Source organism: Bos indicus, chromosome X (genome assembly GCF_029378745.1).
Source record: "Bos indicus isolate NIAB-ARS_2022 breed Sahiwal x Tharparkar chromosome X, NIAB-ARS_B.indTharparkar_mat_pri_1.0, whole genome shotgun sequence".
Taxonomy (NCBI): Eukaryota; Metazoa; Chordata; class Mammalia; order Artiodactyla; family Bovidae; genus Bos; species Bos indicus.
The window spans coordinates 103,301,121-103,327,078 of record NC_091789.1 but is presented as its reverse complement, the minus strand read 5'-3'; the positions used below and the strand labels follow the sequence as shown (position 1 = coordinate 103,327,078).

General features: G+C 40.1%; 1 protein-coding gene and 1 pseudogene across 1 annotated transcript in view; one reads left to right on the top strand and one right to left on the bottom strand.

The window, feature by feature from the left end:
- The window catches only part of ZC3H12B (zinc finger CCCH-type containing 12B), a 605,593-nt gene that overhangs the window by 102,187 nt on the left and 477,448 nt on the right, over positions 1-25,958 (top strand). The gene's annotated exons all lie outside the window — the stretch shown is intronic.
- Positions 8,964-18,303, bottom strand: LOC109554891 (polycomb group RING finger protein 6 pseudogene; annotated as a pseudogene).

The window sequence follows — 25,958 nt, the reverse complement described above, 5'->3', positions numbered from 1 at the left end:
TCATGTGGGTCATAGTTAGCATAAGAAAGGGATTCTGGAAAACAAATGTAAAAAACAGTAATATTTTAAACAAAAGTAACAAAATTATAAATCATATTTATCAGCCCTTTCAGTCCCATGTTAATTAATTCCTGTTTATCTGGATGAAGCCATTAGGTTTTCCTTTAGAGCTTTGTAATTTCTTACCCAATTCAGTGATATGATCTAAAAATCATCAGAAACATATTTGTCAGAAAATCCTTTTAATGGATCTTCATGAAGATCTTCATTTTGTAAAGTGTTCAGAATTAAATGACCGTAAATGGCAAAAAAACCCTAAAATGACATGGGTAAAAATCTGATTAGAGTGAAATTGACAAAGAAACTTGCCAGTTGCTGTGAGATACACCATTTTAAGATGATAGAGTTATGACTGATATAATACCAGACTGATTTTTAGAAATTCCATATAATTTTTGGAATATGTTTTAATGACATTTACCCAAGAAATATAACCAAAGAAGATTTAGTAATACTACTTGTCAATATTTAATTTAAGATGCCAAATAAACAGAATCATTATAGTATCTCACTTTGGAATGTTTCAGGGCCCTTTGAAGCATTCCAAAGTTAGCTAGAGGTCAAAAGAACTTCATTTAGAAATTAACTTGGGAAATGTTGTCAAGATATCAAAAGGTTTTAAAACACTTGGTCAAATAGGATCATATATCACTGTTAGGTATTATTTACTCACTCAGCCAAAATGACAATAAAATATTTTAAAGACAAATAAAGAAAGTTACAACATTATTTAAAACACAAAGAAAGCATTCAATGTTATCAAAAGCAGATCAATATTCCAAGAAAACTTTGTTCTCTTAAGAAAAAAGAGTTAATTAAATTCTAGTTTTGTACCAGCTTACTTTTAATCTTAAGATTTATTTATTCAATTAAATTTTATCTTGAACTTAGCCAGTCATGACCACGAAGAAACTCTGTTTTCAGGGTTCTTTTCCCACAAACTTTCTATAACTTTCTTCTTGCTTTCAGATTTTTTTCTTTGCTTTTTTTTCTTTCTCTCTCTCCGGAACAAAATTACTTTCTTTTCACTAAACAAAATGCAATTCTATTCTTTATACTTTTCTCCTTTTATACAAAGATGTTTTCCTTATTAATATAGTAGATTTGTTATCTATGTCAAGAGAAATCTTAACTTTAAAAACTTTAATTTCTAGTGAAAAGTGAGAAGTAATTATTAGATATTATATTAATGTTCTATAGGTTGTCAAACATATAAATATTATTTATATTTATAAAATCATGTTTTTTATAGAAAGATTTTCAATGTGACTCCCCAAATTTTTATTCTTAGTTTTAAGTATTTTTAGTTTATCCATAAAAGGAATGCTTTGTTCAGTAATTAATGTTTCAGTATCATATTTAATTTGGGAATGATCTAGCTATTTAATAAATTTCCATCATTTAACTTTGCAAAACTCTAAAGTTTCAAGTTACCAAAAATCTGGAGAAACTATTTTTAAGTAGACATAGCATAAAGCATAGTTATTGAATGTTAGGTCCATGAATCAAAGCAAATTGGAAGTGGTCTAATAGGAGATGACAACAGTGAACATCAACATTCTAGGAATCAGCGGACTAAGATGGACTGGAATGGGTGAGTCTAACTCAGATGACCATTATATCTATTCTACTGTGGGCAGGAATCCCTTAGAAGAAATGGAGTAGCCATCATACTTAACAAAAGAGTCCAAAATACAGTACTTGAATGTAATCTCAAAAATGACAGAATGATCTCTGCTTGTTTCCAAGGCAAACCAAACAATATCACTGTAATCCAAGTCTATGCCCAGACCAGTAATTGCTGAAATAGCTGAAGTTGAACAGTTCTGTGAAGACGTACAAGACCTTCTAGAACTAACACCCCAAAAAAGATGTCCTTTTCATTATAGAGGACTGGAATGCAAAAGTAGAGAGTCAAGAAACACCTGGAGTAACAGGCAAGTTTGGCCTTGGAGTACAGAATGAAGCAGGGCAAAGGCTAATAGATTTTGCCAAGAGAACGCACTGGTCATAGCAAACACCCTCTTCCAACAACACAAGAGAAGACTCTACACATGGACATCACCAGATGGTCAACACCAAAATCAGATTGATTATATTCTTTGCAGCCAAAGATGGAGAAGCTCTATACAGTCAGCAAAAACAAGACCAGGAGCTGACTGTGGCTCACATCATGAACTCCTTATTGCCAAATTCAGACTGAAATTGAAGAAAGTAGGGAAAACCACTAGACCATTCAGGAATGACCTAAATCAAATCCCTTATGATTATACAGTGGAAGTGGGAAATAGATTTAAGGGACTAGATCTGATAGATAGAGTAATGAACTATGAATCAAGGTTCGTGACATTGTACAGGAGACAGGGATCAAGAACATCCCCATAGAAAAGAAATGCAAAAAAGCAAAATGGCTGTCTGAGAAGGCCTTACAAATAGCTGTGAAAAGAAGGGAAGCAAAAAGCAAAGGAGAAAAGGAAAGACATAAGCATCTGAATGCAGAGTTCCAAATAATCACAAGGAGAGAGAAGAAAGCCTTCCTCAGTGATCAATGCAAAGAAATAGAGGAACACAACAGAATGGGAAAGACTAGACATCTCTTCAAGAAAATTAGAGATACCAAGGGAATATTTCATGCAAAGATGGGCTTAATAATGGATAGAAATGGTAGGGACCTAACAGAGGCAGAAGATATTAAGAAGAGGTGTCAAGAATACACAGAAATAGACATCCAGACATCCTGGAACGAGAAGTCAAGTGGGCCTTAGAAAGCATCACTATGAACAAAGCTAGTAGAGATGATGGAATTCTAGTTGAGCTATTTCAAATCCTAAAAGATGAGGTTGTGAAAGTGCTGCACTCAATATGCCAGCAAATTTTGAAAACTCAGCAGGTTCCATAGGACTGGAAAAGGTCTGTTTTCATTCCAATCCCAAAGAAAGGCAATGCCAATGAATGCTCAAACTGCCACACAATTGCACTCATCTCACATGCTAGTAAAGTAATGCTCAAAATTCTCCAAGCCAGACCTCAGCTGTATGTGAGCCATGAATTTCTATATGTTCAGGCTGGTTTTAGAAAGTGCAGAGGAACCAGAGATCAAATTGAAAACATCTGCTGGATAATCGATAAAGCAAGAGAGTTCCAGAAAAACATCTATTTCTGCTTTATTGACTAGGCCGAAGCCTTTGACTGTGTGGATCACAATAAACTGTGGAAAATTCTGAAAGAGATGGGAATACCAGAACACCTCACCTGCCTCTTGAGAAACATGTATGCAGGTCAGGAAGCAACAGTTAGAACTGGACATAGAACAACAGACTGGTTCCAAATAGGAAAATGATTACATCAAGGCTGTATATTGTCACCCTGCTTATTTAACATAAATGCAGAGTACATCATGAGAAAAGCTGGGCTGGATGAAGCACAAGCTGGAATCAAGATTGCCTGGAGAAATATCAATAACTTCAGATATGCAGATAAAACCACCCTTATGGCAGAAAGTGAAGAAAAATTAAAGAGCCTCTTGATGAAAGTGAAAGAGGAGAGTCAAAAGTTGGTTTAGAGGTCAACATTCAGAAAAGTAAGATAATGGCATCCAGTCCCATCACTTCATAGCAAATAGATGGGGAAACAGTGGAAACAGTGGCTGACTTTATTTTTCTGGGCTCCAAAATCACTGCAGATGGTGATTGCAGCCATGAAATTAAAAGACACTTACTCCTTTGAAGGAAAGTTATGACCAACCTAGACAGCATATTAAAAAGCAGAGACATTACTTTGCCAACAAAGTTCCATCTAGTCAAGGCTATGGTTTTTCCAATGGTCATGTATGGATGTGATAGTTGGACTATAAAGAAAGCTGAGCACAGAAGAATTGATGCTTTTGAACTGTGGTGTTGGAGAAGACTCTTGAGAGTCCCTTGGACTGCAAGGAGATCTAGGCAGTCTACCTTAGAGGAGATCAGTCCTGGGTGTTCATTGGACGGAGTGATGTTGAAGCTTAAACTCCAATATTGTGGCCACCTGATGCAAAGAGATGACTCATTGGAAAAGACCGTGATGCTGGGAAAGATTGAGGTCAGGAGGATAAGGGGACGACAGAGGATGAGATGGTTGGATGGCATCACTGACTCGATGGACATGGGCTTGGGTGGACTCCAGGTGTTGGTGATGGACAGGGAGGCCTGGCGTGTTGCGGTTCATGGGGTCTCAAAGAGTTGGACATGACTGAGTGACTGAACTGAACTGAAAAGCTTTTATTTCATTTAAATCTACTTAATTTGTTTCCAACAACCATTTTTATATTACCTGTGAAAATTTTATCAGACATTAGGCAAAGTCAGCCATCATTCCAAGGTATTTTTCTTCCTAACAAATTTTCTTAGAGATAACATGACATTATTTGACATCTAGTAAACATAAGTGCAATAAAAGTAACACATCTGTATTCATTAAACCAACAAAACAATATCAAACATTAATATTGACTATTTCCCAGTTGATGTGAATCTGCAGTTCATTTGGATAGTTTTCTATTATATTTATAATTTTTAATGTGTAATCACTTACTTTAAGGTCAGTTAAATAGAGCTCTTTTAAAATTTTAATTTTGTTAATACTATCTGAAAGTAGAAACATTATATGTATAATGTGTGTGTGTGTGTGTGTCTGTGTGTGTGTGTGTGTGCTGAGTCGGCTCTTCTATCCATAGAATTTTCCAGGCAAGAATACTGGAATGGGTTGCCATTTCCTACTCCAGGGAATCTTCCCTATCCAGGGATTGAACCTACATCTCCTGCATACTGTGCCACCTGGGAAGCTTGATGTATAATTTATACATAGGCATATTAATAGATATAACTAGAGATCTCACAGCTTTACTTTAGAATTTAATCATGCATTAGGTGTTACAATGTAAGCTTTCTTGTTTATAAATAATAATTGTAATAAGACCAATTTATTTGCTCAGATGACTAAAGCTTTTTACTATTAGTCAGAAAGATTTGATATTTGTGTTTGTCCTTAAATCCTTATGAAGGCTATGTATTAGATTTTGGATGAAGGAGCTTTTGCAGAAGTTTTAAAAAAGCTTCTTTTTCCCCCTTTTTTCTTTTTGGTTTCAGGTTCTACTTGATTGAGCTAATTAGGCTTAATCTCAGGTCATTGTGGGCTATGTTTATATTTCTAACTTGTAGATACATGCAAAACAAAGACAGTTACTTTAATTACCTCCAAAACTAATCATCTACAAAAAGGATATCAAGGATTGATTGCCTACACTGTGTTTAATTTGCCTCTGTATCTGTGAGATAGTTAACTAAAATGGAAATCAAGAATTCTATGTTCTAGAATTTTTAATTTAAATTTTAATTTATCATGCCTTCAAAAGTTTGCACAAGGCATTCAACAAAGGCCCTCTTTCTGAGTTTACAAGTTAAACCCAGAGCAATGTACCATAGGGGCAAATAAAATCTCCATTATTGACTGTATTAGCCTATGTATATTAGCTCCCAGTTTTTATTTTATACTGTGTCGGTTTGGGTAACCTGTTGGCTTCTTTGTGTATGTTTAATTATTATTGCCTGAGGGGAAGATTTATATGCCCTGTCTTTTTTTTTTGTGTGTGTGTGTGTGTGTGTGTGTAATAAAGTTTTATTAAAGTATGAAGGAGATAGAGAAAGCTTCTGACATAGGCATCAGAAGGGGGCAGAAAGAGTACCCGCTTGCTAGTGTTAACAATGAGGTTATATAATCCAAAGAATGTCTGGAGGTTGTAAAGACCTCATCAGACCTACTCCCATAATTTACATTTTAAGATAACACTGTCCTCAGGCAAGATACATCCTTGTAAAGACCAGGTATACTCCCATAATTAACATTTTAAAATAACAGAAGGTTGAATCCAAAGACTGTCCTTAGGCAGGATACATTATTGTTATATAATCCTAAGGAATGTGGAGAAAGAATAAAGTTTGTCCTTTCTTCCTCCTTGAGAATTCCAGACCCTTCTCTCCTTGGGGACCCTAGACTCCTTATCAACCTGCCTAGGAAATGATTCTCTCATTCCCCCCTTTTCTTTTAGGAGAATTATGTTGCCTAGGGAAAAGGGGCGTCGTTCTCATTCCATAACTGCTTCCGAGCTGACAAGGGGTGTTGTCCCTAAATTGGTGAGGCAACATATTCTCCTAATCCTCATATTGAGGATATCTGATCCAGGGGCCCCAAATAGTAGCTGGAGGAAGCTACAGCAGTAGCAGGAGTTTGAGCAACCATTTGTAACTTAAAAGCTTTCATGCAGCTAGAAACAAATCCAGTTATACAATTACAGATGCAGGGAGCAAACAGCAAGAACAAAACAACCAGAATTATTGTAATTAAGATAGTTGTCCACCATGGGGAACTAGTTAACGTTTCCCAAAGTGAAGCAATTGAGGCTTCAGGAGTATCCATGGCCCTAATCATCTTGTTCAACCCTGTCTTATAATACCAGGCAGGAGAAAGATTCCCCAGGGAGACATAATGTCTATCACACAATATAATTAAGCAAAAGAGAGGTAACTATCTTATACAAGGCCCATTTAAAGATACCATGAGAATAATCAAGACAGTAGACTAGTAGGATGTGAAGCTCACCTTCTCCCCCAGATACATGAAAAATACATCTATATGTAGAACAGTTCTCATGGGGTATCTACTGAACACTGGAAGAAGATCTCAGGCTGCTGAAAGGGCAAGAAAATCTCCGTGTAACTGGGTAGGCAAAAAAGTAAAAAAAAAAAAAAAATCAGGACAGAACCTGTGCCCCTAAGAAGGAGCTGTGAGAGAATAAAGGTTCCTGAATCCTGGAAGGCCCTTCACTGGTAGGGAGATCAGCCAGGACAGAAGGGGAGCCTCAGAGCATGAGAGGAGAATGCAGCAGATTATTTGTGGCAGCAAAACCAGAGGAAGAACAGAACAGTCAGTGCCATTGCCCTGCACTCCCCAGCCTGAAATACGCTACCACCACTGTGGGCAGGGGCTGGATGCTGGAATTCAGAGTTCGGAGATCAGAACTGGGAAGAGGACTGGAGTTGGCTGTGTGGAAATAGCCTCAATGTGGGGGTTGCTGGAATCCATTATGACCACAGCTGAGAGTGTACACGGAGGAAGCCTGGGTTACTTACAGGCTAGTCACCACTGTTTGAGGGTTGCATGAAGAGACAGGAGGGACTCCTGATTGTAGCCCTTTTCTCAGTGAGTGCACTCACAGAGGACTGGACACTGCCTGCACAGGCTTCAGGGGTGGGGTATCAAGCTGCCACCACTATCCACCCAGATGCCTGGAGTGTTTGTGAGTCCCTGATGCATCCCTCCTGGAGCCCAGGAGTATTCATGACCCACCCCTCTACTACCCACTCAGACACCAAGAGTGGTCCCAAGATGCCATCACCACCCTCACAGTCTCCAGAAGTGGTCAGGAACCACCTTCAGGGTTGTACCTGAGCCACCCCTGCCTCTGAGAACCTCAGGACCAGGAAACAGCTACCATATCTACACACCTCCTATCAAGGGAATAACAACTAACACACACTGAGGAAAGAAGTGATAAGCATCCATACTAAAAACAGTCCTCACACCAAATATATTAAACCTACACAAAGATACCCCCACATATAAATAACCCTCCAAGACCACAGTAGATAATTATTTCTCCTAAAGTCACAGAATAAGAGAATATAAGTAAAATGGAGAAACAGAGGAACCACTCCCAATTAAAAGATCAAGAGAAAGATTAAAAAGGACACTATATAATAATGCTAAATGCTAAATCACTTCAGTCGTGTCCGACTCTGTGTGACCCCATAGACGGCAGCCCACCAGGCTCCCCCGTCCCTGGGATTTTCCAGGCAAGAACACTGGAGTGGGTTGCCATTTCCTTCTCCACTGTATGAAAGTGAAAAGTGAAAGTGAAGTCGCTCAGTCGTATCCGACTCTAAGCAACCCCATGGACTGCAGCCCACCAGGCTCCTCCATCCATGAGATTTTCTAGGCAAGAGTACTGGAGTGGGGTGCCACTGCCTTCTCTCTATATATAATAAAAGGATCCATACAAGAAGGGGATTTTACACTTGTTAATATCAGTCAGTTCAGTTGCTCAGTCATGTCCGACTCTGCAACCCCATGAACTGCAGCATGCCAGGACTCACTATTGCCAACTCCTGGATTTTACTTAAACTCGTGCCCATTGAGTTACTGTTAATATATGTAATATATATCTTGTTAATATATATGGACCTAATATAGGAAGACCCAAATACATAAAACAAATAGTAACAGACATAAGGAGAGAAATGTTGGTGTTTTTTAAGAGGTACATTTAGGTACATATAGGAAGACCCAAATCCATAAAACAAACATAGAGGTACATATAGGAAGACCCAAATACATAAAACAAATAGTAACAGACATAAGGAGAGAAATTTTGGTGTTTTTTAGGAGGTACATTTTGTAATTTAACAAAGCCTGGCTTTAAATTTTCAGTTCAAAAGGACACATTTTCCAAAAGGATGACTGCAAAACTGATGCCATTGAAGAGAGCAGAATCTGAACCAACTGGAAAGTGGTGTGGCTCCATGAAGACAAACAGTAACTAACTGATTTACCTCGATTAGGAAACAAAATCAATGTCAAAGTATCTGAAATCATAAAAATTCAATGCTTTACAAATTTTCCCCATGAGCTATGGAAGCTTTTTACATGTAGTCTCTAGTAAAACAGATGCATTCTATCATTCCAAGTTGTATTTATAAATCCATGATTCTTTTTGCTGAAAATAGATCAGTTATGTCTCAAACAGCACAAAGTGATAGCAATTACACGTTTCATGAAAATCTTTGGTGAGACTGCAATCCTGCAGAAGTGTCTTATTTTGTTTCCCTTCTACTGTTAGATACCGTTAGAATCATCCAAGTAATTTTCAAAAAAGAAACCATAAGTCCATAATGAAGGATCAGCAGACCATCCTGCATTGCTGCATCACCTCTTACATGTCATGTTTCCTTTAGAGTTTGATACTCTCTAACAAGTGATCACCACAGATGATATCTACCTGACAAGCTGAATCAAGACACATTTTTCTTTTTCTTCTGAGGAATTTTCCTGCATGTCCAATAGTTGCTTCTTGCAAAATTCAGACAAACTTCTTTTCCAGTGGCTTAAAATGTCCTGTGCCTTCATCAACACCAATAAACTTTAGTAATAAAGACATATCAAGTTCAGGTGGAATAGGAAACATTCATTTTAAGACTTTTTAAGTTTTTCTTTTGTTTGAAAGGACTGGCTGTGGAACAACAGCTTTAGGTGTTTCTAGACCCCTTTCTTTATAGAAATCATGCATTTGCTTTTTTCTCTTAGACTGATCACTAATTTGTACACTATGTCTTGTAACACTTGGTCCAACCTTATGTGGTAAAGACGTTGTGTCTGATGTACTACTATGTTGTATTTTGGACATCTGTTGCTATAGCAAATGTGTCTTACAATGCAGTTTTTACAAAATGTATGAAGACATTTTGTTATGGTAGTTGCATTTATTAAGTAACCTTTGCAAATGGAACACAAGATATACGGGGCTGGCTCAGAGAGATTAATCAGGTGCTCCTCCTCCTTCTGAGCGTCTGGCTGGCACCACTTCAGCCTCAGCAGGAAGTGATTCATCTCTTCCTCCTGTTCTTCCTCTTCAAGGTCCTCATCCTCTTCCAATTCCTCATCACCATTCTTGAAGCCTCCCCTCAAGCAGCCGAGGCTGCACCCAGGCTGCAGCTCAAGCAGGGAAAAGGGAGTCTGAGCAGCCTGGAGCCCCTGTCTTGGGCAGAAGCGGCAGGCCCTCCTCATCTACTTTGGGCTCTGGGGTGAGGGCAGGAGGGGGGATGGAAGGTGGGGGCAGCATGGCTGTGACTCCCTGGGCCATGGCAGCACCGTTGTTGTCTGCAACTACTACAGGGATCCCCTCCAGGCCAAAAGTAGAGTGATCAAATTTCTTAATGACAGCTATTTTAAATTATGAAAGTTGGATCATCATATTCTGTTGATAGCTTACCATGAACAATGTCAGATTCATGATCTCCAAAGAAGACTTAGCTTTGGGACCACGGACCAGGCTTGATCACTCAAGAGCTTTTATGTAGCAGGGTTTTATTAAAGTATAAAAAGGGACAGAGAAAGCTTCTGACATAGACATTAGAAGTGGGTTGGGAGTGCCCCCCTTCGCTAGTCTTAGCAAGGAAGTCATATACTTTTTAAAATGGTTATTACAATAAATCAAAAGAATGTCTCGAGGTTGTAAATATCTTAGTAGACCCACTCCTACAATTCATATTTTAAGGTGATCAGTTCAGTCGCTGAGTCCTGTCTGACTCTTTGTGACGTCATGAATTGCAGCATGCCAGGCCTTGCTGTCCATCACCAACTCCTGGAGTTCACTCAGACTAACGTCCATCGAGTCAGTGATGCCGTCCAGCCATCTCATCCTCTGTCGTCCCCTTCTTCTCCTGCCCACCATCCCTCCCATCATCAGAGTCTTTTCCAATGAGTCAACTCTTCACATGAGGTGGCCAAAGTACTGGAGTTTCAGCTTTAGCATTATTCCTTCCAAAGAAATTCCAGGGCTGATCTTCAGAATGGACTGGTTGGATCTCATTGCAGTCCAAGGGATGCTCAAGAGTCTTCTCCAACACCACAGTTCAAAAGCATCAATTCTTCAGTGCTCAGCTTCCTTCACAGTCCAACTCTCACATCCATACATGACCACTGGTAAAACCATAGCCTTGACTAGACAGACCTTTGTTGGCAAAGTAATGTCTCTGCTTTTCAATATGCTATCTAGGTTGGTCATAACTTTCTTTCCAAGGAGTAAGCCTCTTTTAATTTCATGGCTGCAGTCACCATCTGCAGTGATTTTGGAGCCCCAAAAAATAAAGTCTGACACTGTTTCCACTGTTTCCCCATCTATTTCCTATGAAGTGATGGGACCAGATGCCATGATCTTCGTTTTCTGAATGTTGAGTTTTAAGCCAACTTTTTCACTCTCCTCTTTCATTTTCATCAAGAGGCTCTTTAGTTCCTCTTCACTTTCTGCCATAAGGGTGGTGTCATCTGCATATCTGAGGTTATTGATATTCTCCCAGCAATCTTGATTCCAGCTTCTGCTTCTTTCAGCCAAGCATTTCTCATGATGTACTCTGCATATAAGTTAAATAAGCAGGGTGACAATATAGAGCCTTGACGTACTCCTTTTCCTATTTAGAACCAGTCTGTTGTTCCATGTCCAGTTCTAACTGTTGCTTCCTGACCTGCATATAGGTTTCTCAAGAGGCATGTCAGGTGGACTGGTATTCCCATCTCTTGAAGAATTTTCCACAGTTTATTGTGATCCACACAGTCAAAGACTCTGGCATAGTCAATAAAGCAGAAATAGATGTTTTTCTGGAATTCCCTTGCTTTTTTGATGATCCAGCGGATGTCGGCAATTTGATCTCTGGTTCCTATGCCTTTTCTAAAACCAGGTTGAATATCTGGAAGTTCACGGTTCAGCTTTGCTAAAGCCTTGCTTGGAGAATTTTGAGCATTACTTTACTAGCGTGTGAGATGAGTGCAATTGTGCAGTAGTTTGAGCATTCTTTGACATTGCCTTTCTTTGGGATTGGAATGAAAACGGACCTTTTCCAGTCCTGTGGCCACTGCTGAGTTTTCCAAATTTGTTGGCATATTGAGTGCAGCACTTTCACAGCATCGTCTTTCAGGATTTGAAATAGCTCAACTGAAGTTCCATCACCTCCACTAGCTTTGTTCGTAGTGATGCTTTCTAAGGCCCACTTGACTTCACGTTCAAGGATGTCTGGCTCTAGGTGCATGATCACACCATCGTGATTATCTTGGTCTTTAAGATCTTTTTTTGTACAGTTGTTCTGTGTATTCTTTCCACCTCTTCTTAATATCTTCTGCTTCTGTTAGGTCCATACCATTTCTGTCCTTTATCAAGCCCATCTTTGCGTGAAATGTTCCCTTGGTATCTCTAATTTTCTTGAAGAGATATCTAGTCTTTCCCATTCTGTTGTTTAAGATGATAGGATTAGAACTAACAATAGAAATATCTTGCCAGAACAAGTCCTGTAATATACATTTTAAGAGAACAGGATTAGTCAGAAGGTTTTCAAGAAGGAGAGACTGTCCTCAAGCAGGATACATTGCTGTTATATAGTCCGTTATTAAGGAAGATAGAGGGAAAAAAAAAAAAAACAAAAACAAAAAACTTGTCCTTTCCTCCTTGAGAACTCCAGACCACTATCTCCTCTTTGAAAGCCTCAGACCCCTTTCTCCTCCTCCGGGACCCCAGATTTCTTATGTACCTACCTAGAAATTGACTCTCTCACCCCCACTTTTCTTTTAGGAGAATTATATTGCCAGGAGAAAGGGGCGTCATTTTCATTCCATAACTACCTCCTGCTGTTGACGGGCATTGTCCTTAAATTACTGAGGCAACGTATTATTCTAACTTTCATATTGAGGGTCTCTGATCCAGGAGCCCCAAGTAATCGTTGGAGGAGGCTGTGGCACTCATAGGAGCCTGGACAACCATTTGTAACCTAAAAGCTTTCACTGTCTATACGTACCACAGCTTTCTTATCCATTCATCTGCTGATGGACATCTAGGTTGCTTCCATGTCCTGGCTATTATAAGCAGTGCTGTGATGAACATTGGGGTGCACGTGTCTCTTTCAATTCTGAATTCCTCGGTGTGTAGGCCCAGTAGTGGGATTGCTGGGTCATAAGGCAGATGCTGTGAAAGTGCTGCACTCAATATGCCAACAAATTTGGAAAACTCAGCAGTGGCCACAGGACTAGAAAAGGTCCATTTTTCATTCCAATCCCAAAGAAAGGCAATGTCAAAGAATGCTCAAACTACCACACAATTGCACTCATCTCACACGCTAGGAAAGTAATTCTCAAAATTCTCCAAGCCAGGCTTCAGCAATACATGAACCGTGAACTTCCAGAAGTTCAAGCTGGTTTTAGAAAAGTCATAGAAACCAGAGATCAAATTGCCAACATCTGCTGGATCATCGAAAAAGCAAGGGAGTTCCAGAAAAACATCTATTTCTGCTTTATTGACTATGCCAAAGCCTTTGACTGTGTGGATCACAAAAACTGTGGAAAATTCTTCAAGAGATGGGAATACCAGGCCACCTGACCTGCCTCTTGAGAAACCTATATGCAGGTCGAAAAAAGAAAGTGAAAGTGAAGTCGCTCAGTCCTGCCTGACTCTTTGCAACCCCATGGATAGTAGCCTGCACAAAGCTCCTCCGTCCATGGGATTTTCAAGGCAAGAGTACTGGAGTGGGTTGCCAATTCCTTCTCCAGGGAATCTTCCCAACCCAGGGATCAAACCAGATCTCTCATTTTGTAGGCAGACGCTTTACCATCTGAGCCACCAGGGACGTCATATGCAAGTCAGAAGAAAGAGTTAGAACTGGACATGGAACAACAGACTGGTTGCAAATAGCAAAAGGAGAACGTCAAGGCTGTATATTGTCACCCTGCTTATTTAACTTATATGCAGAGTACATCATGAGAAATGCTTGGCTGAAAGAAGCAGAAGCTGGAATCAAGATTGCCGGGAGAAATATCAATAACCTCAGATATGCAGATAACCCCACCCTTATGGCAGAAAGTGAAGAGGAACTAAAAAGCCTCTTGATGAAAGTGAAAGAGGAGAGTGAAAAAGTTGGCTTAAAGCTCAACATTCAGAAAACGAAGATCATGGCATCTGGTCCCACCACTTCATGGGAAATAGATGGGGAAACAGTGGAAACAGTGTCAGACTTTATTCTTTTGGGCTCCAAAATCACTGCAGCTGGTGACTGCAGCCATGAAATTAAAAGACGCTTACTCCTTGGAAGGAAAGTTATGACCAACCTAGATAGCATATTGAAAAGCAGAGACATTACTTTGCCAACAAAGGTCTGTCTAGTCAAGGCTATGGTTTTACCAGTGGTCATGTATGGATGTGAGCGTTGGACTATGAAGGAAGCTGAGCACTGAAGAATTGATGCTTTTGAACTGTGGTGTTGGAGAAGACTCTTGAGAGTCCCTTGGACTGCAATGAGATCCAACCAGTCCATTCTGAAGAAGATCAGCCCTGGAATTTCTTTGGAAGGAATGATGCTAAAGCTGAAACTCCAGTACTTTGGCCACCTCATGTGAAGAGTTGACTCATTGGAAAAGACTCTGATGCTGGGAGGGATTGGGGGCAGGAGGAGAAGGGGATGACAGAGGATGAGATGGCTGGATGGCATCACTGACTCGATGGACGTGAGTCTGAGTGAACTCCGGGAGTTGGTGATGGACAAGGCGGCCTGGCGCACTCTGATTCATGGGGTCGCAAAGAGTCGGACATGACTGAGCGATTGAACTGAAGTGAAGTGAACTGAAGGTGGATTCTTGTTGATCTATGGCAAAACCAATACAATAATGTAAAGTAATTAGCCTCCAATTAAAATAAATTTATTAAAAAAAAAGCTTTCAGAAGGTTAGAAACAAACTGCATTATACAATTGCAGATATAAGCAAAATAGACATTACACAAAGTTAAAACATAATCAAGATTAAATATCACATTATATCTATAGTTAAGGTACAAAGTATTACACCAATTCATCTTAGGATCGCTCAGTTCAGTTAAGTTCAGTCACTCAGTCGTGTCCGACTCTTTGCGACTCCATGTATTGCAGCATGCCGGGCCTCCCTGTCCATCACCAGTTCCCGGAGTTCACCCAAATTCATGTCCATCGAGTCAATGATGCCATCCAGCCATCTCATCCTCTGTCGTCCACTCCTCTTCCTGCCCCCAATCCCTCCCAGCATCAGAGTCTTTTCCAATGAGTCAACTCTTCACATGAGGTGGCCAAAGTATTGGAGTTTCAGCTTTAACATCAGTCCTTCCAAAGAACACCCAGGAATGGTCTCCTTTAGTATGGATTGGTTGGAAGTCTTTGCAGTCCAAGGGACTCTCAAGAGTCTTCTCCAACACCACAGTTCAAAAGCATCAATTCTTTGGCACTCAGCTTTCTTCACAGTCCAACTCTCACATCCATACATGACCACTGGAAAAACCATAGTCGACTAGACGGACCTTTGTGGGCAAAGTAATGTCTCTGCTTTTGAATATGTTATCTAGGTTGGTCGTAACTTTCCTTCCAAAGAGTAAGCGTGTTTTAATTTCATGGCTGCAATCACCATCTGCAGTGATTTTGGAGCCCCCAAAGCAAAGTCTGACACTGTTTCCATTGTTTCCACATCTATTTCCCATGAAGTGATGGGACCAGATGACATGATCTTCATTTTCTGAATGTTGAGCTTTAAGCCAACTTTTTCACTCTCCTCTTTCACTTGCATCAAGAGGCTTTTGAGTTCCTCTTCACTTTCTGCAATAAGGGTGGGGTCATCTGCACATCTGAGGTTATTGATATTTCTCCTGGCAATCTTGATTCCAGCTTGTGCTTCTTCCAGCCCAGCATTTCTCATGATGTACTCTGCATTTATATTAAATAAGCCGGGTGACAATATAGACCCTTGACGTTCTCTTTTTGCTATTTGGAACCAGTCTGTTGTTCCATCTCCAGTTATAACTGTTTCTTCCTGACCTGCATATAGGTTTCTCAAGAGACACGTCAGGTGGTCTGGTATTCCCATCTCTTGAAGAATTTTCCACAGTTTATTGTGATCCCCACAGTCAAAGGCTTTGGCATAGTCCATAAATGTTTTTCTAGAACTCCGTTGCTTTTTCCATGATCCAGCAATTGTTGGCAGTTTTATCTCTGGTTCCTCTGCCTTTTCTAAATCCAGCTTGAACATCTGGAAGTTCATGGTTCACGTGTTGCTGAAGCCTGGCTGAGAGAATTTTGAGAATTACTTTACTAGCGAGTGAGATGAGTGCAATTGTGCGGTGGTTTGAACATTCTTTGACATTGCCTTTCTTTGGGATTGGAATGAAAATGGACATTTTCCAGTCCTGTGGCCACTGCTGAGTTTTCCAAATTTGCTGGCATATTGAGTGCAGCACTTTCACAGCATCATCTTTCAGGATTTGAAATAGCTCAATTGAAGTTCCATCACCTCCACTAGCTTTGTTCGTATTGATGCTTTCTATGGCCCACTTAACTTCACATTCCAGGATGTCTGGCTCTAGGTGCGTGATCACACCTTGTGATTATCTTGGTCATGAAGATCTTTCTTCACAGTTATTCTGTGTATTCTTGCCACCTCTTCTTAATAACTTCTGCTTCTGTTAGGTCCATGCCATTTCTGTCCTTTATTGAACTCATCTTTGCGTGAAATATTCCCTTGGTATCTCTAATTTTCTTGAAGAGATCTCTACTCACTCATTCTTTTGTTTTTCTCTATTTCTTTGCACTGATCACTGATGAAGGCTTTCTGTCTCTCCTTGCTATTCTTTGGAACTCTGCATTCAGATGCTTATATCTTTCCTTTTCTCCTTTGCTTTTGGATTCTATTCTTTTCACAGCTATTTGTAAGGCCTCCTCAGAGAGCCGTTTTGCTTTTTTGCATTTCTTTGCCATGGGGATGGTCTTGATCCCTGTCTCCTGTACAGTGTCATGAACCTCTGGCCATAGTTCATCACTCTATCCATCAGATCTAGTCCCTTAAATCTATTTCTCACTTCCACTTTATAATCATAAGGGATTTGATTTAGATCATACCTGAATGGTCTAGTTGTTTTCCCTACTTTCTTCAATTTCAGTCTGAATTTGGCAATAAGGAGTTCATGATCTGAGCCACAGGCAGCTCCTGGTTTTATTTCTGCTAACTGTGTAGAGCTTCTCCATCTTTGGCTGCAAAGAATATAATCAATCTGATTTTGGTGTTGTCCACCTGGTGATGTCCATGTGTACAGTCTTCTCTTGTGTTGTTGGAAAAGGGTGTTTGCTATGACCAGTCATTCTCTTGGCTAAACTCTGTTCTCCTTTGCCCCCACTTCATTTCTTATTCCAAGGCCAAATTTGCCTGTTACCCCAGGTGTTTCTTAATTTCCTACTTTAGGATTCCAGTCCCCTATAATGAAAAGGACATCTTTTTTGGGTGTTAGTTCTAAAAGGTCTTATAGGTCTTCATAGAACCATTCAACTTCAGCTTCTTCAGCATTACTGGTTGGGGCATAGGCTTGGATTACTGTGATATTGAATGGTTTTCCTTGGAAACGAACAAAGATCATTCTCTCGTTTTTGAGATTGCATCCAAGTACTGCATTTCAGACTCTTTTGTTGACCATGATGTCTACTCCATTTCTTCTAAGTGATTCCTGCCCACAGGAATATATATAAAATGTTTATATTATATACATTATATAATATGATTTAATTATATTAATAAATATAATATTAAATATTATATAATATATAAATTATATAATATATAATATTATAATATATATATATATATTATAACAGCATATATAATGGTTATCTGAGTTAAATTCACGCATTCCAGTCTGTTTTAGTTCGCTGATTCCTAGAGTGTCAATATCACTCTTGTCTTCTCTTCTTTGACCACTTCCAATTTGCCTTGACTCATGGACTTAACATTTCACGTTCCTATGCAATATTGCTCTTTACAGCATCGGGCCTTGCTTCTATCACCAGTCACATCCACAACTGGGTATTGTTTTTGCTTTGGCCCCATCCTTTCATTCTTTCTGGAGTTATTTCTCCACTGATCTCCAGTAGCATATTGGGGACCTACCAACCTGGGGAGTTCCTCCTTCAGTATCCAATCATTTTGCCTTTTCATACTTTTCATGGGGTTCTCAATGCAAGAATACTGAAGTGGTTTTTCATTCCCTTCTCCAGTGGACCATATTCTGTCTGACCTCTCCACCATGACCTGCCCATCTTCAGTGGCCCTACAGGGAATGGCTTAGATTCATTGAGTTAGACAAGGCTGTGGTCTGTGTGATTAGGTTGACTAGTTTTCTGTGATTATGGTTTCAGTGTGTCTACCCTCTGATGCCCTCTCGCAACACCTACTGTCTTACTTGGGTTTCTCTTAACTTGGATGTGGGGTATCTCTTCACAGCTGCTCCAGCAAAGTGCAGCCACTGCTCCTTACCTTGGAGGAGGGGTATCTTCTCATGGCTGCCCCTCCTAATCTTGAATATGGAGTAGCTCCTCTCGACCTTCCTGCACCCATGCAGCCACATGGCAGAGAGGAGCTACTCCCTGCCCGAAGTCAGGGGCAGTGGCTGGGAGGCGCTACCCCACGCCCAACGCCAGGGGCAGCGGCCCGGAGTGGCTACCCCAAGCCTGATGCCAGGGGTGGAGGCCCAGAGCCACTACCCACCACCGGAGGTCAGGGGCAGTGGCCAGGAGTCACTATGCCCCACCCGAGGCCAAGGGCGGAGGCCCGGAGGCACTATCCACCACCAGAGGTCAGGAGCAGTGTTTGGGAGGCGCTACCCTATGCCCGATGCCAGGGGTGGCGGCCGGGAGGAGCAACCCCACGTCCAAGGAGCCGTGGCTGTGCAGGTGCAGGAGGGCCGAGAGGAGCTATTCCATGTTCAATGTCAGGAGGGGCGGCCGTGAGGAGATACCCCTCGTCCAAGGTAAGGAGCAGTGGCTGCGCTTAGGGTTGCTAGATGTCATCAAATTAGAGAGGCATCACAAGTAATTATTGTTGGTGAAGATATTGACAAAGTTGAAGAAAGTCTTTTCCTTGAAATGGAGAAACCCACCATGGAAGTCTTCAACTGATGAGGGGAGTGATCTGCAGACACAGCAGACACAGCAATTAGACCGATTATGGAGGCTGGGTCAGGGGTCTCCTCCTGGAGTTCTCCTAATGTCTCTTGAAAAGCTGATAGTTGAGTCACATAGTTAATTCTAAGTCTTCCGGATCTATGACAATGTGCACAAAAACGGTCTGCCATAGAGACAGTCCCCTTTTTTTAGGGGCAGTTCAAGCCCTCATTAAAACTATGGGTAAAACTTTAAACCAACTGTCTTGTGTTTCCTGAGATAGCTTATGCAGATACCTCTTACTAACGTCATTAGCCTTTTCAACTGTCCTGAGGATTTGGGTCTCCAGGAACAGTGTAAATGGTATTCTATTGCCAGAGCTTTTGATAACCCTTGAGTTACAGTAGCTTTAAAGGCAGAACCATTGTCATTCTGAACTTTAGTGTTTAAGATCCCCCTTACATCAGTCAGTACAGTAAGATTTTGCCCATTAGTAAACTTATGAGCTTTAGGCATTAGCAAAACAATAGTAGCAATTACACTTAACCTATATGCCCATAGCCTGTTTTTTCAGTAACAAACAAACTAAACTCTGATCCTGTGGGCAAACTCAAAGCAGGAGCCTGCAAGAGAGCAGTTTGAAGAGTCTTAAAAGCCTTTTGAGTCTCTGGGAACCAAACTAGCTTGTCAGTTTGGGCCTCCTGAGTCTCAGTTATAAGTTTATACAAAGGCTGGGCAAGTTCCCCATAACCCAGAATCCAAATGTAGCAGTAGCCTGTAATGCCCAACAATCCTCTCAATTGTCTTAAAGTAATGTTTGGCTCATTTAGGAATTTCAGACAATAAAGTATAAGGATTAGGCATCAATTATTTGTATGTTTTGAACAAGTTTCTATTTATCATTTGACTTTTTTTAACACCCAAAATAGGAGTGTTGCATGGGCTATTACAAGGAATTAATAGCCCCTGTTCCTTTAAATTTTCAATGATGGGTTTTAATCATTCCTTAAACTTGGGCTTTAGTGGCTACTGCTTTTGATGTGGAAAAAATGAGGGTCTTTGAGCTTGATAATGACAGGAACAGCATTTTATGCTTGACCCACAGTTTTTCCATCAGCCCACACTTTATAATTTACATTTTGTTCAATTAATATGAGAGAAAAAACAGGCTCCATATTCATGAAAACAGAGGCATGGACCTTGTTTAGTATATCCCTCCCCAGAAGGGGTAAGGGAGACTCTGGAATGATCAGAAACTCATGCGAAAATAGCACAGAGTCCCAGTTGCACCTTAAAGAATGACTGAAATAATAGCATTTGGCTCGTCCTGACACTCCCATTATGGTAGTGGATCAGGAGAAAGCAGGCCAGGAGCTTTAGTGAGCACAGAGAAAGTTGCCCCAGTGTCCAAAAGAAAACTGACTGATTCGCCGCCCCCGCTCCCCACGGTTATTGATATCCAGGGTTCCTCAGGTGTTATTAGGATGGGAGATTGTGTGGGGACCCCTGGGCACCTTCAGTCCCAATTATCTAGAGTCTGACCCCTGGGGCCTACACCTTGGAGGGTAGTCTCTTCTCCAGTATGGTCCTTTGTAGACCAGACATGAAGCCAGGAGCAGCTTAGATGCCTGAGGGCAATTCTGCTCGAGATGCCCCTCCTTTTCACACTAATAACGAGTCCATTCATTTTCATCTGGGTCCCTCTGGACATTTTTCTCAGGCTGTTTCAGAGTGGATCTAACAGCCTTTGTTGGGGCTTCAGTTTTTTTCCTAGTTCTTTTTCTCCTCCTATTTTCCTCCTCATATTCTCTACCATGATATACCATCTGAGCCAGGTACAACAGTTTTTCTAAAGACATATTTGGCCCAAATGCCTGTTTTTGTAACTTATGGTGGATATCTGGAGCTGAGTGAGTGAGAAATCTACCTTATAAGGTCATTTCTACCTTTGTAATTTTGAGATCAATGTCAGTAAACTTGCGGAGTGCCTCCCATAGTCTATTTAAGAATTTACCAGGAGTTTCCTTCTCTCCCTGTTCTATGTCAGCCAACTTAGCATAGTCTTAGGTCTCAGCGTGTGCTTGCTTGAGTCCAAGAATACATCCAGCAAAGTGGCTCTGCTTTGGGAACTATTTGGCCCTCAGTAGGAAGGAAAGGGCTATTCCATGTTCCCTCTCTCTCCTTGTCTCACGTTCAAGCCATTCATCTCCAAAAGTAGTAGCTTCCCCCCAAACTCGAGTTTTTGAGTCAGGGGTCAGCATCTGTCCCAAGACATGTATTACATCTCTCCAAGTAAGCTCATAAAGTAAAATTAGCCCTGTAAAGGTTTTTGTGTACTTTTTTTTATCCTCTAAATAGTCTCCCAGATCTCTCTTTCTTACCACTGAGTAAGAAAAGGGCTTATGGATTTTTATGGATTGGTTATTTTTCCCAGTGGGGGCCTCCTGAAAGGGAGGTAAGTTGTGTGTCTATTCCTCAGCCCTTCTAGCTACCTTTCATATATGCCCCCAGGGATAAATTAGAGAAGCCTGCTTTTTCTCATCATCATCCTCTTTCTCATTCTCTTCTCTATCTTGTATTTTACCCTTAATTTTGGTTGTTTTCACCTCCTCTACTTTGGCTGTCTGAGTTCCTATTGAAACCAAAGTAGTCTGAGGCTGCATTGGAACTGGGGTTGTTTAAACTTCTATTGAGACTGAGGCAACCCTTCCTGGAGGGGTTCCTTTACCCTCAGCTTGCTCAGTTGTGAGCCCCAGATACAAAGGCAGAGGCAGAGGCAGAGTAAGAGGACAGGAAGGAGTTGAAAGCTTTACAGCCAAATCTGTATCCTTAGGACACAGGTCTGGCATGCCTGGCAGAGAGATAAAGAGCAACAAATATATCACTTCTACCCATTTCTCTTGTTTCTACAGAACTGGTCTAATTGTAAAACAGTATTATAATTGAGACCCTTCAACAAGCCAGTGTTCCCTGTCTTCCAAAGAATACCATGGCCATTCAGTATCACAGAAGATCAGGCGTGTCTTTTTTAAATTTGGGAGATCAAACATGTGCCAGTTTTTAAAAATACATTTTAAATGAGTGGTTCTGGAACTGTTAACGCCTATCTGTAAGAGAGAAAAAAGCGGCATCCACAGCCATGGCTTCTTTCCATCGGAGGCATCTCTCCCTGCTCTAGATGGGACTGTAGACAGACTTTCCACCAAAGCTTTCCTTCCCTAGTTGGGCTTAGTCTGTCCCTTGCTGACACAGGTGCCTTACTCATCCCTCCTGGTTCTACCACTGAGGCAAGGTGGAGATGCACCAGTAGACCTGATGGCATCTCAAATTGATTTAGTTCCATACTAACAAGACCTTTGTTTGATTTGCCCTTTCTTTTTTTTTTTTTTTAATTTTATTTTATTTTTAAACCTTACATAATTGTATTAGTTTTGCCAAATATCAAAATGAATCCGCCACAGGTATACATGTGTTCCCCATCCTGAACCCTCCTCCCTCCTCCCTCCCCATACCATCCCTCTGGGTCGTCCCAGTGCACTAGCCCCAAGCATCCAGTATCATGCATCGAACCTAGACTGGCATCTTGTTTCATACATGATATTTTACACGTTTCAATGCCATTCTCCCAAATCTTCCCACCCTCTCCCTCTCCCATAGAGTCCATAAGACTGTTCTACACATCAGTGTCTCTTTTGCTGTCTCGTACACCGGGTTATTGTTACCATCTTTCTAAATTCCATATATATGCGTTAGTATACTGTATTGGTGTTTTTCCTTCTGGCTTACTTCACTCTGTATAATAGGCTCCAGTTTCATCCACCTCATTAGAACTGATTCAAATGTATTCTTTTTAATGGCTGAGTAATACTCCATTGTGTATATGTACCACTGCTTTCTTATCCATTCATCTGCTGTGGACATCTAGGTTGCTTCCATGTCCTGGCTATTATAAACAGTGCTGCGATGAACATTGGGGTACACGTGTCTCTTTCCCTTCTGGTTTCCTCAGTGTGTATGCCCAGCAGTGGGATTGCTGGATCATAAGGCAGTTCTATTTCCAGTTTTTTAAGGAATCTCCACACTGTTCTCCATAGTGGCTGTACTAGTTTGCATTCCCACCAACAGTGTAAGAGGCTTCCCTTTTCTCCACACCCTCTCCAGCATTTATTATTTGTAGACTTTTGGATCGCAGCCATTCTGACTGGTGTGAAATGGTACCTCATAGTGGTTTTGATTTGCATTTCTCTGATCATGAGTGATGTTGAGCATCTTTTCATGTGTTTGTTAGCCCTCTGTATGTCTTCTTTGGAGAAATGTCTATTTAGTTCTTTGACCCATTTTTTGATTGGGTCATTTATTTTTCTGGAGTTGAGCTGTAGCAGTTGCTTCTATATTTTTGAGATTAGTTGTTTGTCAGTTGCTTCATTTGCTATTATTTTCTCCCATTCTGAAGGCTGTCTTTTCACCTTGCTAATAGTTTCCTTTGATGTGCAGAAGCTTTTAAGGTTAATTAGGTCCCATTTATTTTTGCTTTTATTTCCAATATTCTGGGAGGTGGGTCATAGAGGATCCTGCTGTGATTTATGTTGGAGAGTGTTTTGCCTATGTTCTCCTCTAGGAGTTTTATAGTTTCTGGTCTTACATTGAGATCTTTAATCCATTTTGAGTTTATTTTTGTGTATGGTGTTAGAAAGTGTTCTAGTTTCATTCTTTTACAAATGGTTGACCAGATTTCCCAGCACCACTTGTTAAAGTGATTGTCTTTAATCCATTGTATATTCTTGCCTCCTTTGTCAAAGATAAGGTGTCCATATGTGTTTGGATTTATCTCTAGGCTTTCTATTTTGTTCCATTGATCTATATTTCTGTCTTTGTGCCAGTACCATACTGTCTTGATAACTGTGGCTTTGTAATAGAGCCTGAAGTCAGGCAGGTTGATTCCTCCAGTTCCATTCTTCGTTCTCAAGATCGCTTTGGCTATTCGAGGTTTTTTGTATTTCCATACAAATTGTGAAATTATTTGTTCTAGCTCTGTGAAGAATACCGTTGGTAGCTTGACAGGGGTTGCATTGAATCTATAAATTGCTTTGGATAGTATACTCATTTTCACTATATTGATTCTTCCAATCCATGAACATGGTATATTTCTCCATCTATTAGTGTCCTCTTTGATTTCTTTCACCAGTGTTTTATAGTTTTCTATATATAGGTCTTTAGTGTCTTTAGGTAGATATATTCCTAAGTATTTTATTCTTTCCGTTGCAATGGTGAATGGAATTGTTTCCTTAATTTCTCTTTCTCTTTTCTCATTATTAGTGTATAGGAATGCAAGGGATTTCTATGTGTTGATTTTATATCCTGCACCTTTACTATAGTCATTGATTAGTTCTAGTAATTTTCTGGTGGAGTCTTTAGGGTTTTCTATGTAGAGGATCATGTCATCTGCAAATAGTGAGAGTTTTACTTCTTCTTTTCCAATTTGGATTCCTTTTATTTCTTTTTCTGTTCTGATTGCTGTGGCCAAAACTTCCAAAACTATGTTGAATGGTAATGGTGAAAGTGGGCACCCTTGTCTTGCTCCTGACTTTAGAAGAAATGCTTTCAATTTTTCACCATTGAGGATAATGTTTGCTGTGGGTTTGCCATATATAGCTTTTATTATGTTGAGGTATGTTCCTTCTATTCCTGCTTTCTGAAGAGTTTTTATCATAAATAATTGTTGAATTTTGTCAAAGGCTTTCTCTGCATCTATTGAGATAACCATATGGTTTTTATTTTTCAATTTGTTAATGTGGTGTATTACATTGATTAATTTGCAGATATTGAAGAATCCTTGCATCCCTGGGATAAAGCCCACGTGGTCATGGTGTATGATCTTTTTAATGTATTGTTGGATTCTGATTGCTAGAATTTTGTTAAGGATTTTTGCATCTATGTTCATCAGTGATATTGGCCTGTAGTTTTCTTTTTTTGTGGGATCTTTGTCAGGTTTTGGTATTAGGGTGATGGTGGCCTCATAGAATGAGTTTGGAAGTTTACCTTCCTCTGCAATTTTCTGGAAGAGTTTGAGCAGGATAGGTGTTAGCTCTTCTCTAAATTTTTGGTAGAATTCAGCTGTGAAGCCGTCTGGACCGGGGCTTTTGTTTGCTGGAAGATTTCTGATTACAGTTTCAATTTCCGTGCTTGTGATGGGTCTGTTAAGATTTTCTATTTCTTCCTGGTCCAGTTTTGGAAAGTTGTACTTTTCTAAGAATTTGTCCATTTCTTCCACGTTGTCCATTTTATTGGCATATAATTGCTGATAGTAGTCTCTTATGATCCTTTGTATTTCTGTGTTGTCTGTTGTGATCTCTCCATTTTCGTTTCTAATTTTATTGATTTGATTTTTCTCCCTTTGTTTCTTGATGAGTCTGGCTAATGGTTTGTCAAATTTATTTATCCTTTCAAAGGACCAGCTTTTGGTTTTGTTGATTTTTTCTATGGTCTCTTTTGTTTCTTTTGCATTTATTTCTGCCCTAATTTTTAAGATTTCTTTCCTTCTACTAACCCTGGGGTTCTTCATTTCTTCCTTTTCTAGTTGCTTTAGGTGTAGAGTTAGGTTATTTAACTTTTTTCTTGTTTCTTGAGGTGTGCCTGTATTGCTATGAACTTTCCCCTTAGGACTGCTTTTACCGTGTCCCACAGGTTTTGGGTTGTTGTGTTTTCATTTTCATTCATTTCTATGCAAATTTTGATTTCTTTCTTGATTTCTTCTGTGATTTGTTGGTTATTCAACAGCGTGTTGTTCAGCCTCCATATGTTGGAATTTTTAAAAGTTTTTCTCCTGTAGTTGAGATCTAATCTTACTGCATTGTGGTCAGAAAAGATGCTTGGAATGATTTCTATTTTTTTGAATTTACCAAGGCTAGCTTTATGGCCCAGGATGTGATCTATCCTGGAGAAGGTTCCATGTGTGCTTGAGAAAAAGGTGAAATTCATTGTTTTGGGATGAAATGTCCTATAGATATCAATTAGGTCTAACTGGTCTATTGTATTGTTTAAAGTTTGTGTTTCCTTGTTAATTTTCTGTTTAGTTGATCTATCCATAGGTGTGAGTGGGGTATTAAAGTC